Genomic DNA, 10375 nt, shown 5'->3' on the forward strand with positions numbered 1-10375 from the left:
TGGGACTGCCGTCCTCGCTGCTGGGGGCATATGCCCCAGCCCCTGCACCACCCCTGCTGCTGCCTGGGCAGGGGGAAGAGGGGGCACGGTGCCTGTAATTATTAAACATGAATTCAATTAAAAAAAAAAAAGAAATGTCTTGTTTGAAGGCACCCAGATTGCGAGACCTTGTATGGCAGCTCTGAGAAGCAAAGCCTCCCACCAACTCTGCAGGGTAGCTGCATTTCACAGCTGAGGAGACACAGGGCAGCAGAGACTTCCAGAAGAGCACGGGTCAGGTGGGGCTGCAGTTCCCACGCAGGCATCTACTTCCAGCCCTGGTCCCATCACTGCCTGGGCTGCTGCTGGGTTTGCTTCTGTGACCTTGGACAGAACCCCAACCTCTTTTGTAAAATGAGAACTGGATGCTGGTTCCTAAAGTTCCCTTCTAGCCTTGATGTTCTCACTTCTGCTCTTTCCTGACCAGAGGTGGGAGATGCAGCGGGTGAGGAAGTGGCCAGTGGGAGGGCGGGAGAGGGGAGTCCAGGCCGGAGGAGCAAGATGGGTGTTGGGGAGTGTGCATGTGCAAAGGCCTGGAGGAGGAGCAGGGGGAGGGAAGTTTGAACCAGGAGGGAGGGTCTCAAAAGCCAGGTGAGCACTGGTTTTCTGTTTGAACAGCTATTTACTATTTACTGTTTAAAACAACTTCTAAGGCCAACCTTGAAATGATGTTTCTTATGGTTATGTTTTTCAGGGATGGAGAGGATTTTTAAAACTCCCAAACCTATTGATTAGCTCATTTATTACACATTATTTTCCCCAGGAGATAATTTAAGTTGATTTACTTTTTGTGCTGCAAGGGTGACTACAACTGAATCTAGAAATATAACAGCCATTCAAACTGTACTTTTATGCAATGAGCCTTTTGATATTCATTAATCACATAATCACTGGGTAAACAAGTTTTTCAAAATGACATAAACTCTGCTGTGTTCTGCCAAGGAAGTTATATTTGTCCCCACTTTGCATAAATCTGCCCGTCCATTCCTTTCCTCCCCAGACAGTCCCCATTACACAGTATTTGCTCAGTTCCCTTGACTCAGCTTATTTCCTCCTGCAGAGTGATGCTGAGCACCGCTTTTGAAGTGGAGAGTCTGTTAGTGTCTCCTGGCCTGATCCTGTCTGGGTGAAGTGTTGCCAACACTGGCATATCTAAATCAAGAGGAGATGCAATCTGGCTGGGCACAACTCAAATGCTGCTTCCTCCAGGAAGCCTGTGCCAGCACTCCCCTGTTCTGTTCCCTGCAGCGCTGAGCCCTGGGGATCTCTCCTGGGCCCCGGGCACCCGCTGCACCATGCAGTCCCTCTGCCGTGTGTGGTCTTCACTGCTGAGCAGCATTGTCTACCCAGGAGCCCCAGGGACCACTCCACCTTTCCCAGCCTCAGTTTTCCCATCTGGCAAATGTGAGTCTGTCACAAATGCGTAGCCACAGCATTATGGACAGATGAGCTGGTCCGTGGGCCCAGCACTGTTCCCGGCTCTTGGCAGTCCTCAGTCAGTGACTGCCATAGTCCTGTGTGCTCTCAGCTCCCATCCCCTCCTGTGGGGTCTGAGAGCACACAGGACTATGCCAGTCTTCAAGCAATGAATGGGAATGGGAGCTGAGAGCACACAGGACTATGGCAGACAAGCGATGAATGGGAAAGTAGTGGTTTATAGGATTTCCTCTTTACAGGAGGGGGTTAGAGGGAGAAAAGAGTAACCCTGTTCTAAAATTCGAGTTTTAGAAGACATTTTGAAAATTTCCATTTTATTGTGCCCTTTTTTCTCTGCCCTGTAGAAGCAGTCAGTAAGACCTAGGGAAAACGTAGTGAGAGTCTGGAGAGAGAAGGTCTGCTCTGTAAATTGTCCCTCTGCTTCATGTTCCGTGGTGAAATGACAGTTTAAAAAACCTTTGGGTATGCCCTGGCCAGCCGCTCAGTTGGTTAGAACATTGTCCCCATACACCCAGGTTGTGTTTCAGTCCCCTGTCAGGGCACATACAAGAATCAACCAATGAATGCATGAATAAGTGGAACAACAAATGGATGTTTCTCTAAAATACACACACACACACACACACACACACACACACACACTGGCCAGTGTGGTTCAGTTGGTTGGGTGTTGTCTCATACACTGAAAGGTTGCCCGTTTGATTCCCAGTCAGGGCACATGCCTGCGTTGCATGTTCGATCCCCAGTGGGGGGGGGGCATGCAGGAGGCAGCCCATCAATGTTTCGCTCTGATGTGGATGTTTCTCTCACCTTCCCTCCCTCTCCCTTTCTCTCCATAAACCAATAAAAAAACACAACAACATTGGGTACATGCTAAGATGCTGTGACAAAGCCACATACTCTGGCTTTCATTAGAATTTATTCTTCACAATGGTCCAGAGGTGATCAGCCCTTGGATGACTGTCCACCATCCTCACCTCAAGAGAAGGTGGCCTCCACTCGAAGGACATGACCCAGAGGTTCCCACATCTCTCTGCTTACGTGCCCATCAGTCCACACTTGGTTACACACCACACCTAGCTGCAGCAGTGGCTGGGAAATGGAACCTAGCTGCAATCTGGGTGGGTTCTATTACCAAAAGGACGGAGGTGAGAATGGCGTTAGCAGTGGTCAGTGGGCTTTCCCACATGGAGCCGGGAAGGACCGGGCACTGCAGGGAGCACCACACAGCCAGGAGGGGAGCACAAGCAGACACCACACAGGCTGCATGTCTGGCACCATGTTAGGGAGCCCTGCCCTCTGTCTCCTATTGGTCCCTGACCTCACCTCCTTCTCACTCCATCAATTCCCCTACACCAGATGTGTTGTACCCCAAACCATCCGTTAAAGGACCACATTCCTGCTCAGGACCTTTGCACTTGCTCTTCCTTCTTTCCCAAAGCATTTCCTCCAGAGACCCACAGGCCTCACTCCCTTCACTCTTTCAGGATTTACTCAAATGTCATGGCTTTAGAAAAGCCTTCCAGGCCACCTTTGACAAAATTGCAACCCCTCACTCTGGCAGTCCCACCCCTACCCTGCCTATTCCTTTATTCCTTGTCTGTTTTGCTCCCTGCCTAACCCCCCATGCCTGAAAAAGTGTCTAGCATAATAAAGACTTGTTGATGAGTGAATGAAGAATGAATTTGGGAAAACGTCAGCATGCCCTGCTGTCACTGTGGGACCCGGCAGCCCAGTGGATCACAGCCTCGACACCCCATCCCCTTTCCGCAGCCTCACCCTGCCCAGTGTCCCCCTCTGACTCCCTAGATTTATCTTGCTGGCTTATCCTAGTGCTCTCCAGGGTGAGCCTGGAGTTGGTTACTTCACTTTCTAAAGACCCCAGTGTCTTTAGCTCAGACACAGGAATTAAATGCGAGCGTTTGTGTATGCATCTGAGAAGTTTGATGGGCAGGCAGGCACAGCCTCCTTGTGGATGAAACTGTCAGCTTTGCTGTTCACCACCTTGCCCTGGGACTGACATGGTGGCTGGCACGCGGGGGGCACTTGGTGAGATGAGGGGAAAGGAACCTTCCTGGGAAGGGAGGGGCACTTGCATTTACTGCCCACCTACTGTGTCCCCGGCCCTGCCACTGAAGGTAGAAATGGGCTGGGGGTGGAGGCTGGTGACTTTTAGACACGTTTATAGGACTGAACAGTGATGGTTCTGGGTCATCATGAAAAGAAAATAGCTCATTGCCTGGAGCAAGTGTCTGCTGACAAGACGTCACACATGGACGTTGGCTCTGCTCTGGGTGAGCTGGTAATGGGTTTGGTGCACGTTTTCCCCATGGAGATTTGCTGTTGTACTTTGGGTACAGATTGGCTCTCCCCAAGATGGTGGGAGAGCCAGGCTTTTCATCCCACCAGGGCTAGTGGCCAGGGGATGTCTGGCCCAAGAAGGACTTTGGAAGCTTCTACAGGAAACGAGCACTTTGTGGGGTGCAGGTGGGGGGGTGGACCAACTGCTGTGACACACAATCCCCCAGTGTCAGTGGCTTACACAGGAGAAGGGTTCTCTTGCTTGTACAATCCACTGATGCAGGTGATCAGCATGCGGAAGTTCGGGATGCAGCTACTTGCATGTTGTGGCTCCATTGCTCTTAGGGCTGGGCCGGCAAACTTGTGCAAAGCACCAGAGTAAGTATCTCCAGCTTGAAGGCCGTGACAGTCTCTGTTGCACGACTCAGCTGTACCGGTGCAGCCCAAAAGCTCCATAGGCAATATCCGCATGAGTGGGCCTGGCTGTGTTTCAGGAACACTTCACTTACAACCCAGGCACCGGGCTGGATGTGGTTCACTAGCCCTGCCTTTGGGCTTTGAGTATTCCTTGAGTCTGCATGCAACTTGCAGGAGGGAGAGTGTAGAGCAGTGGTTCTCAACCTTCCTAATGCCGCGACCCTTTAATACAGTTCCTCATGTTGTGGTGACCCCCAACCATAAAATTATTTTCGTTGCTACTTCATAACTGTAATTTTGCTACTGTTACGAATCGTAATGTAAATATCTGTGTTTTCCGATGATCTTAGGCTCTACAGCAGCGGTTCTCAACCTGTGGGTCGCTAGCAGGTTGAGAGACCATCGGAAAACACAGATATTTACATTACGATTCATAACAGTAGCAAAATTACAGTTATGAAGTAGCAACCAAAATAATTTTATGGTTGGGGGTCACCACAACATGAGGAACTGTATTAAAGGTTCGCGGCATTAGGAAGGTTGAGAACCACTGGTGTAGAGGATCATGCAGGGGTGTTTCCACATCCCCATGACCAGAACTTCGGCCCTGCCTCCCCTACCTGCAGGGAGACTGGAAGAGGAACTAGATGTTGGCAAATCCATTGCAACCTCAGAAGCCTGTTCAAATTCGGCTTCCACGTATGGCTACTCCCACGCTGCCCTCTTCCTTCCTAGGACTTACCTGTTTATTTCCTTCTGGACTTCTCTGTGGTCTGCCTGCGGATCTCCCTCCTCCCATGCCCCTCACGGCAAAGGTGAGTCATGACAGTGGCCCATTCTCCCCGTGACATCTAGAGCAGACCGCCAGGGGCAGGGCTGGGCTGGGCTCTGTGCAGCCTCAGCCAAGCTAGTTAGCATCTGTCTTGCTAACTACTGTCTCCCTGAGCTAGAACAAGGTCTGGCACATGGCAGGCACTTAAGAAATACTGCCCCAGAACCCAACAACTGCCCCTCCTGACTTCTGACTTGGCGGTGGCCCTGGGATAGGAGACCCCTGACCCCTGCCACCTCTCATTTGGGGGATCCTCTCACCCCCTCCCACATCCCAAGGTCAGCCCCAGCAGGCCCTGCCATTAGACCTGCCCCAATATACCAGAGAGGCCACAACATCACTTCTTAATATTGTTTAATGTTCTCTTGGTGTCGGGGAGAGGGGGTGCTCTCCAGCAGATTAGTTAGGAAGGTGCCAGGTGAAACTGAACTTTCCAGGGGATCTTATTTCAAGCTGGTCGTTGGCAGAGAACCAGGGAAGCCTTCAGAACAGCAAGATTGGCTAATTTTAGCTCAGGGCGCCCAAATTTGTTCCCTTTTCCTTGGCTCCATCCCCCTTACAGCAAAGGTGAATGACTGTCACACATTCTCCATGTGACCTCTAGAGCAGGCTGCGCTGAGGCAGGGCCCGGCTCTGTGCAGCCTCAGCCAAAGTTGCTTCAGATAACAGAGGAGCCACAGGGCCCGGGAGACAGCCTGCCGCGTCCTTGGTTTCATTCTCTTTTTAACCGACATTGTGTTCCTGGAGGTGCCCCTGGGGTAGATGTCAAATGCTGGGTGAGTCCTGGCTTTGACCCTGGCTGTGTGACTTGCCACATTAAGTCCCCTCCCTGGGCCTCTGTGTCCACAACTGTAAAATGGGCAGATTGGGTCTGGTGACCCTAACGGTACTCTTAGCTCTAAGAATCTATGAGGCAGGGTCCTGAGCTGGCAGGGTCCCCTCCTGGTGGCAGGTGGAAAGAGGTCACCTGCTCTGAGTCTCAGGGACTAGCTCACCTTCCGGGCAGACACTCTCTTCTCACAGAGGCTGCCCGAGGTGACTGACCTGCACACACCCGGCCTTCAGTCAGGTTCTGTGTGGCCTGCACAGGAGCAGAAGTTAATTTTGTTTCTTATTGGAATGCCAGCTCTCCCTCCCTTTCTCGCTCTCCACTCCCTGCCAGAGTCTCCTGGGGTTACCTCCTAAATAAGGGGCTCATCTGTCACTGGAGAGAGCATGGTGTCCCCAGTTGTGATACCCAGAGAGGGACACAACCTCACGAATGCAGCGCCTGTCCGGGAATGCACAGTCTCGATCCACGCACGAGGAATCACGGAGCAGTTCTATTACTAAGGAGGGTGTATATGCATCCAGAAGCTCAATGTCATCTACGTCAAAGAAAGGGGGACAGGTTTAGATCACAGGAGACTAAAGAGACAGGACACGTAAATGCAATATCCAATCCTACGCTGGACCCTGTCCTGCCGGGGAAAGGCTAGCGAGGATATTATTAGGTAAGCTGACAACATTGGAACAGACAGTAGATTAGATTAAACTATTGCATCCAAGTTAAATGCGCTGACGTGGATGACTGCACGTCGTTTTACAAGAGAATCTCCTTAGGATCGGGCTTTCCTGGGCTCCCCATCTTATAAAGAAGGGCCTGGTTTACTTCAGAGCTTCCTATCCTTCATTCTGAGGGAGAATCATGCATTCCTTTGAGAATCCGATGAAATCTCTGGACACTGCACTTTGAAACAACGTCACATACACATTCTTTGTTGCAGGTCATCTCCAGAGGTCACAGAACCTCATGGGAACTCTCAGCTGAGAAGCCTTGGACGGGTGGTCTGAGAGGCCTTCAGTTACCACGTCCTAAAGTTCTGAAAGCAAAGGGCATGACGCAGTCAACTTACTCTCACATGGTCCACAAAAGCATGCCCTGTGTGTCTAATAAAAAATAGAGAAAATGATAAAGCAAATGAGGCAACACCTTTTAAAAAGATGTGTATTCAAGTGTTCTATGTACTATTTTTGTTCTTGCAACATTTTTGTGTGTGTGAGTTTAACATCTTTTTCCAAATAAGATGTTAAAAAAATCACTTGCCTTCCTGGCCAGTGTGGGTCCATGGTTGAGTGTCAAGTTATGAACGAGGTCACAGTTCAATTCCTTGTCAGGGCACATGCCCGTATTGCAGGCTGGATCCCAGTAGGGGGCGTGCAGGAGGCAGCCGAGCAATGAGTCTCTCTCATCATTGATGTTTCTGTCTCTGTCTCCCTCTCCCTTCCTCTCTGAAATCAATAAAAATATTTTTAAAAAATCACTTGCCCGGTGCCTAAATATCATTCAATAAGTGGTGCCCATTATTAGCATTTCAGTGTGAGGATGAGGCAGGGAGTTTAATGCTGGTGAGAGGGGCAGGCAGCTGGGGCAGGAACAGCCATGTAGCCAGGTGCTGAGGGGCATAGGGCGGCGGGGGTGGGGGGTGGGGAGGCGGGGGTGAGGAGCTCAGGTGGGTGGGTAGCAACGTGGCAGGCAGCTGTTTTACAGAGATGTCAGTGAACTATTTAAAGTAGAACTACTCACTGATTTTTGCTAAGGGAGCAAGTCTATGGATAGTCAGTGGCTATGGTCTGTTTTTCCTAACCTTTCTCCTTGTTTCTTACCTGCCCCTCCATGGTATAAAATGCTGCAATGAACTGTACTTCCCAGAATCATGGACTGTCCATGCTGGGAGGGACTTTAACCACCACCTCATCCACCCTTTTCATGGGATCAGTAAGAAGAAGAAGTGAAATAAATTTCCAGGTCCACCGTTATACAATGAAGGAAGGGGGAGAGTTGGTACCCAAGATATCCCAAGACAACCTTATTTACTCTGCTCAGGAAGGCATGGCAGAGTGTTGTTATAATCTTGTCTTGACTATTTTCTTTGAGGGCTTGGGTACGGTGTCATACGAGCCTCAGAGCTGCAGCATGATATACTACAAGGAGTGTCCCGCTGGGAACCAGGGGACTTGGACTAACTAATTGAACTGGCTGTGTGGCCTCGGGCAGGTGGCTTTTTCTCTCTGAGCCTTGGTCTCTCCATCTTAAAATGCAAGAGATGATCTACGTACGAACTTTTTTATTCTTTTTGTGGGATCATGGATTCCTTTGAGGAGATGACTAAATCAATGGACCCTATTTCAAAGCTGTGCACTTGAAATGCATCATCTCCAGAGGTTCACCGATCCTCTCAGGGAAACTGTCTGCTCAGACTGTCTTCTGACAGGCCTTCCAGTTACCAATTTCTCAAGTCCTAAAGGCCGTCAAAATAGAGTCAGTGGGTAGAGCCCCACTTGCATTTCATTGAAGAATTAACCCATCCATTCCCAAGTCACTCTTTAGGCTCAACTCTGGCTAGAGAGATGTTGAATAAACATTTTAAAGTTATCTCTTAGAGATGTATCAATGCAACATGAAATGGCTTGAAGAAAAGGCCATCTGCTCTTTGCCTACAGCTGGCAAATTTCTCCCTTTGGTTATAGTCACACCCATTGGCCTCAGTTAAAACAAGCCCTTCTGGCAATCACAGACTCCTTGCAGCCAATAGGGGTAAAGAGACCACCTAGCAACTCGCTTGTCATCCCTTCAACATCCAATCAGCATGAAGGAAAGTCTGCTCCATGAGGCTAGACTAGCCCCCCCAGAACATCGCTGGGAGAAAAAATAGACCATTTAATTAAGCCCCACATACGAGCAATTGGTTCCAATTTTCCACTTCTAATTTAGTAGATAATGTCCACTGGGTGTGTACTAAGAAACTATAGAACCTCGTAATGTTGGTGATGAGCTCACCTATTTTTCTTTCAGTCCCTGCACATTTTTGTTAAGATACTGGTATGGTGAAAAAAAAAAAAAAAAGCCTGGTATGTGGCACAGAGGAAAATGGAGATGCCTGGGTGGAAGCCAGTCCCAGTGACAGGCAGAGCTGGAGCGAGAAGTGGCCGAGTCACTCATGGGAGGTGCCATTGAGATCTCTCCCAGGTGTGCTTTGCTGGGAAACAATAGACAAGATGCCAGGATTTTCATCCCCCTGTACCATGAAGAACTCATAGGAGGTGGGCCCTCTGATATCACCTGAATTACTCAATTGTTCTCTGTTCCAAACTGGTTTTCCCACATCCCATTCGATCATCTTCATCCACCCCTGCAGTCCACTCACATCACTTCTTCCTCCAGCATTTCCAACATCTCCTTTCCATTACCAAAACTTCCAAATCCTCTGCACAGCACCCACAGCCCACCACCTTCTCACCCCACCCCACCTTTCCAGCGTTTTCTCCCAACATCCCTCCATACTCAACCCTTCCTGTGTCTCTGTGAAGGACCTCTGTGAGCCCGATGCTCAGAATTCATTGCTCTTTCCTCTCTGGTCTCACTCAGCGTGCACTGCTTTTATCTCGAATGACTTGGTCCTACATCTGCCTCCTAACTGGATGTAAAGGGCCAAATTTGTTAGTGAATGAATGGATAAATCAATAGATACATTTAAATATAAGCTGAGGATGCCTGTTCTCTGGCATCAAGGGCTTGGTCCAGGGTGCCGGCAAGGGGCAGATCCTAAGGCTGCCCTTGTTTCCACGCTGTGTCCATGGTGGCTTAGCGGAGGGTGGAGAACCTAGGTCCCACAGTGCTGGAGGAACCAGCAGCAGGAACAGACCTCTCGAGGGACAATGCAGAGCCCTACAAGAGTTCGCCTTTGAGGCCAAGGACTGGATAGTTGGAGAATGTCCCACCAGGAGTCCAGTTGGCCAAGGAGGTCCTGCTGTGCTGACAAGTGGCACTCCTGCCCAGGTCCCAGGCAACTCAGGAAGGATGGCAGGCTTGCAGCCACGGTGCCATTAACTCAAAGAGGCCAGTCTGTCCTCTTGGATAAGAGCTTCCAGAGCCGGGGGAAGGTGGCTACACTAGGAAACCATTGGTAGCCATGAGCGGAAGAACTGGTTTGCAGTGACTGGACTCTCCACTTCAGTTCCTGGTGCTGGGGTGGCCCAGGAAAGAGGGTCTTTGGGGATGGATGGATGGAGCTCTGTAGGCTCAGTTCACAGGAGTCTGGAACCCAGCGTGGGATACTGGAGACTGCTAGGGAAGGAAATGAGAATATAGACTGACTTAACCTAGCAAAACTAGATGTGCTGAGGGAGGGGTAGGGAGAGGAGGAAAGACAAGTGACCTGGATAAGGTCAGCCTGGATCGTGGTGGCCAGGAGGCTCAGGAATCACAACCACCCCAATTTTGGCCTTGAGCCCCTCTTAGCTTCAGGAGCTGCCCCCGAGCTCTGGAAACGTACCACCATATGGTCTATGGCTGCTTCCGGCCCATGT

Source organism: Cnephaeus nilssonii, assembly GCF_951640355.1.
Source record: "Cnephaeus nilssonii genome assembly, chromosome: 20".
NCBI classification, from domain to species: domain Eukaryota; kingdom Metazoa; phylum Chordata; class Mammalia; order Chiroptera; family Vespertilionidae; genus Cnephaeus; species Cnephaeus nilssonii.